At 37.5% G+C, this 5,518-nt stretch overlaps 1 long non-coding RNA gene across 1 annotated transcript; it reads right to left on the reverse strand.

Moving 5' to 3' along the window:
* Positions 1 to 4,718: 4,718 nt before the first annotated feature.
* LOC146596369 (uncharacterized) lies at positions 4,719 to 5,483 on the reverse strand. The gene is made up of 2 exons (XR_014895759.1): positions 5,328 to 5,483; positions 4,719 to 5,061 (listed from the first exon to the last, which is right to left on the reverse strand). It is a non-coding gene; the product is annotated as an uncharacterized LOC146596369 (long non-coding RNA).
* Between the last annotated feature and the right edge of the window lie 35 nt (positions 5,484 to 5,518).

The following is a 5,518-nucleotide window of genomic DNA, read 5'->3' on the forward strand; positions in this document are numbered from 1 at the left end:
GAGATAAAGAGCTTTGAATTAATGTTTCCTTGTTAATATACAATTCACCTAAAAGGGCAAAAAAGTTTTAAAAAAGTAGTTACCCAAAGCAACTTATTCTGTTAGGAGGTAAACACCACAACTTAGTTCTCGCCCTATTTATTCAGCAAGCTTGCTTTGAAGCTGAAACTTAACTAAAAATTTCCAACTTAATTCATTATTGAATAAGGCTCAGTGAGTCCCTTCAGATGCTAATTACAATGAGAAACAGTTCCTACAACACACAACAGTAGCAAAGCAAACATTTGGGAACATATAACTTGTTTTATGGATGGCAGATCAGTGAACAGAATACAGGAAATAATTTAATTTCTAGTACCTGTTTCATTGTGCAATAGTTAACACATTAAGTTATCCTACAGTTCAGAAAGACAGCTTGAGAAGAATAGATGAAGAAGTCTTGACAGATTACCTGAACTGGCATTGACTTGTTAAATAGCAGCCTATAAAATTTGTTAGATCTTCAGCTAGCCAACACAGCAGAAAGCCGAAAGCGAGTGCTTGATCCACTTTTCCATTCCAACAGACAACATAAATTTGACTGGCACAAATTCAAGAAGTAATTTTAAAATACTGTAAACAAAAAAGGTTTAGTAAGTGCATTTTTTGAAATCTAAATAAAGACCAAAAATCTAACCACAGGAGACCTATTGTAGCTATACTCCACTTAGACTTTGAAGGAGACATTAATGTCACCCCAGCTCATCATGTTTTACTCCAGCTTGACAAAAGGCTCAAAGCACAACCTCATCACTGCTTGCATGTGTTCTTTTTTGTGGCCTGTACTGAAATACCATTTTCTGGAGATGAGAACCATGCCATAAGCATTTTATATTTATGTGCTGTAATTACCAGCCTTCAAAATACTGTAATAAGAAAAACACTGTTATTTAACATAGAAGGGCTAGGAACGAACAGAATACCTAAAAAGAGTTGATGACTACATTTAAGCCTCTAAATTAGAAAAATGTTACTCAGTTTCACAATGTGGTCTATGAAGCAAATCCAAATGCAAGCGCGTTGGACACATCTTGACAAATTCCATACTAACATGACAGTTCTAATGTAAAGTTCCCTTTCAACTAATACTTCAGAAGATCAACAGCTCAGTAAGAGTGGTTTTATTTTCCTTGATATCCTTAGCCCTATACTCCCCCTATGTGGACAGACTTTGGAGTCAATCTCATTTTGTTTGAGGTGTTTTCACCTGCTGAGAGCATTTTTAATTTTCTTCTGCCATCTCTTACCTACATATTTGAAATGTGAACTCAGTGCCAATGCACCAAAGAGAAACTGATTTAGCACTGCCAAAGTGCCCTGTCTAGTCCTAGTTTCATTGGCAGCAGCAGCCAGCACAACAGTACTGGTGACATAGCATGTGGTTCAAATAAACACTGAGCCAGTCTCTGCTGCAAGCGTGCCTGTGTGTGCACACACATCTAACAGTGGGGGAGATAAGAAAGAAGAGGTGATTTATTCTCATTTGCTCTAAGTGGCAGAGATTAGTGTCAAGTCAGTACAACAGAATAGTACATCAAGCTCATTTGTCAACCACCAAATTTTGTTCTAAACACGAACAACATGCTTCTGTGGCATATTATATCTGTATTATGCAGATAGAGAAACATATCCAAGATAAACTAAAAAAAAGGCAGCTTTTGAAAAAGGCTTCAGGCAAGATTACTCATGTTTGAATCTGTAGACTGCTTAAGACTTTAAACTTACGGTAGTGCAGCAAACAGAAAACAGACAATAGAAATCAGTCCTATGACAACGCTCCAATACTCCCACGCATTCTCGACACATTCTTCAAGGAGATGCCAAATCCATGGTGTTCCATTTATATACAATCTCCTGTTCTCTATTGGAGAGACTGAAAGCATGTGTATACAGCTGAGGAGCCATCATTCTTGGACTGAGATTCAATTTCAGAAGTTTATTTCTGCTTTCATTTTTACTTCATGCAAATTCACAAATCGGTTTACCAGTGTTGAATAGCCTCTGTCAAAAGACCTCTACATCCAGATGGATGCTCAATACCACAGTTATTTTCAACCTCATAAATGAACCTGCCAATTCAAAGACATAAGTATAGCCAGTGTAAGACATTAAACATTAGTAAGCAATAAATATATGTATCTTAAGAGAAGTTAGACTTTCCAAAAGAAAAAAAAGTACTTTGCAGTACATCTCATTCATTAACTCTTGACAAAAATGTAATACTCCAGTTTTATATCACCATAGTATTTTTGTCTCAGGTTGTGTTCAACGGAGACTGCCAGTTACACTGAGATACCAGAAATCTGCTACAAGGTAAAATAAACCAAGCAATTTATTTGCACTGAAGACCAAAACTGATCTTCATTATTTCAATGAAATAATAGTACTGTCTTTAGTGGTACTAGCCCAGATTCTGAATGTTCTACTCAAGTTTATAAAGCATGAATATAATACCGACTTCTATATAACTAGTTACACAGACTAGTTAACTGATTAACTAGCAATTCAATATCGTGTCAGTTGCCAGTACTTAATACTTAGAGGAAAGAGGGAGAGAGTAAGAAACTTGCACAGGGCAAATGTAGGCTATTTCAACCCCCTGAAAGAAAAACTCCAAAATGAGACATAATAGTACAATGTGGCTTAAAYTCTGAAACACTGTTTTCATGTTTTTATTTATAACCTTTAGAAACATTTTTGTAGCCAATCATAATTATTCTGGATATTTAGCATTCCTGCTGAAACATATCCATGCTATATGAAATTTTAATATTTACTTAGAAGGCTAACCACTATAAAACAAAAGAATTTTTTAAACAAAAATGCCTAATTATCTATGATTATTCCTTGGGATTTATTGCTGACAATAAAAATTAATTTGGTTGCTGCTTTCCCATTCACTCTTATGATACTGCACATCCTCTGAAGGTTGATAATGCCTCATGCAGAGGAGTCTGAAAACAACTAGCTGCTAAGGAAAAAGCCAGAGCAAAAGCATTGAGTAGGTCCCCATTTAGCATTTAAAGCTAGATGTGGAAGCAGTGACAAAAAAGATAGTAAGAATTTCTAGAGCATTTGCAAATAGATGTACAACAAATTCAGAGAATCGGAAGAAGTAATATTGAGGTATAACAGCATCCAGTTAGATGTGAATAAAGTTATGTAATCTCAGAGAACAGCTGCTATGGGTTTGATGTTTAGGGCAGAGATTTCTGATTTTCTTCACTCCCACACACATGGGGACAGGGCTCAGAAGGGCATGTATTCATACAGTAAGAACTCATCTTAGCCTGACATCCAGCTTATACAAGTGAAGTTGTTGAACTTTGTAGCCATCTCTGCATATAATTTTAGAAGGGCAGGGAAAGAGTTGAGAAGAATGTTTCAAGTTAACCTTCTCAGTTTGGTACTCTGCATTTGGATGTGGTTTTATGACCCACTAAAAAGGGAGAAATATCAAAGCACATATACTATTAGGAAGGTTTTAGGCAAGACCTTTCAACCATACAAAAATACTGCAAAAAAAAAATCTTATGCGTTTTATAAGGCACCTAGATAACATGGCACCTAAACTGATCATCCTTCATCCCAAAATGTCCATCTCAAGATGGTCAAAATACATTTGACTATATAAAAAAATATAGGGTTAACATGGTATTTAAAACCATGACTGAACACCGTAAGTGCAGGTGGACTCATGCATGCAAAAGTTATCTGGTAAGATCAAGGACTATGCAGTAGTAAGTCTAAACAAGATAATTCAAGCTCAAACAGCTGATCTTCAGCTATACTCTGCTCCAAAACCCTGCAGCTATTACAGAAAACCAAATAGTTTAAAAAGTGGTGTGAATCAGACAGGCCACTTACACTTCCCAGATGACTGAAGACATGAGCTTTGGCCTCCTGCCACTTAACACATTTAAAGCATGTGGATATTCTTACGTTGTTTTTATTTAACATTTATGGAGCAGAGTAACTTCTGTGTTGCTAGTTCTTGCAATTGTTTTGTTAATCTTACAGTAAGTGCTATTTTTCTTAGAGTCCCTGCTATCACAGCAGCAAAATACTCTGTTCCAGTAAGAGCCCAACCATCAAAAACAGCAATTCTTTTGGTGGCTTGAACGTCTGGATGCTGTCAGCTAAGCCTATTGCAATAAAACCTGAACTCCTCCTGCTGTTGCTGGGAACACAAAAGGCAGCAGGGCTGGTGCTGTTTTGATCTTCAGTTATTTTCTAATCTGAACTGCGTCTGCTGTATCAGATTACACCTGGATAAACTACATCTTATCACACTGAAATTAAACTCCTTTTTTCAGCTCAAAAGATTATTGGTGTTTGAGCTCAAATCGGTATCCGGTTCGCCCTCTCTGCTGTATGTATTTACTTGCAAAAAGTTTTGAATTTTTCTCAACATTTAAAAAAATGTTTACTTTTTTTCTTTTTGCATTAAATGCTTTGCATATGACAACAGGATAAGGAAATGGACATTTCATTTCTTCCTATAGTATTTAAGTTGCCAGAAAAAGGTGGCTTATGTTCCCATAACAATTTCTTGCCTGTAGCCTCATATTTCTGTTGGTGGTTCAACAATTTTTCTGGTATCTTTCTTAGACACTCGGAAGAGGTATACTGAATGCATTATTTTTACAAAGTAGTTAACTTGGAATCTAGACATCATGCATTTCTAAAGGATTTTAGTGTTTATTTAACTAGAAATAAAACTGCTATGGCACAAGACATTTAGAAATAAGAAAGCTGTAGCTTGAGACTCCAGTTTGGACACTTGTTTTCTTGCTTTAATCCTCTCTTCTGGAGTAAGCACGTCCCAAGAGAAGTATTTAATGGTTTAAAACTGAAATCCACTGCATTCAGAGTAACTCTGCTGTGCAGATGAGGAAGAAGAAGTCTCTTCTGGAGCTCTGGAGACTTGCCTCAAATTCCCTGGCTCTCCAGCAGGCAAACTGCCCTCAGCAACCGACTGCTTTAAGTTCTTGGGTGACAAACAGTAACAGCTCCAGTGACCTGTAGAGGTGCCAGATACATATGTTTGGGGCTTTTGTCAAGGGTGTTCAGTATTCGTAATTTAATTATTCCTGATTAAAAAAAGGGGGCGAGCTAAGCTAAAGAAATAATTTTGTTTTAAATAATAATAAGTATTTATTATTTTTAAAATAAATAAATAAACAGTAAAACAAATATTGCCCAGTATTAACCCCYTCCTCATGTCCCCGTCTCTAGCTAGTCTCTAAACACATTCTCGCACGTTCCTAGTTGTTAATAATGCTTACCTTAAAAAAGAATAAATAAAACTAGGGAGGAAGGGAAGCGAGAGGAAAGGGAGCGCACGAGCGCGATGGCAGGCCCGCTCCTCACAGCGAGCCGGGCAGCCGCGGCGGAGGCGGACGCTCAGGCCCGTCCCCGCGGCTCGGCAGCACCCCCGCGGCGGCCGCCGCCGCCCTCCGGAGGGCGCTGAGGGACC

This window comes from Rhea americana, unplaced genomic scaffold (genome assembly GCF_003343005.1).
Source record: "Rhea americana isolate MKP2758 unplaced genomic scaffold, rheAme1 scaffold_202, whole genome shotgun sequence".
NCBI classification, from domain to species: Eukaryota; Metazoa; Chordata; class Aves; order Rheiformes; family Rheidae; genus Rhea; species Rhea americana.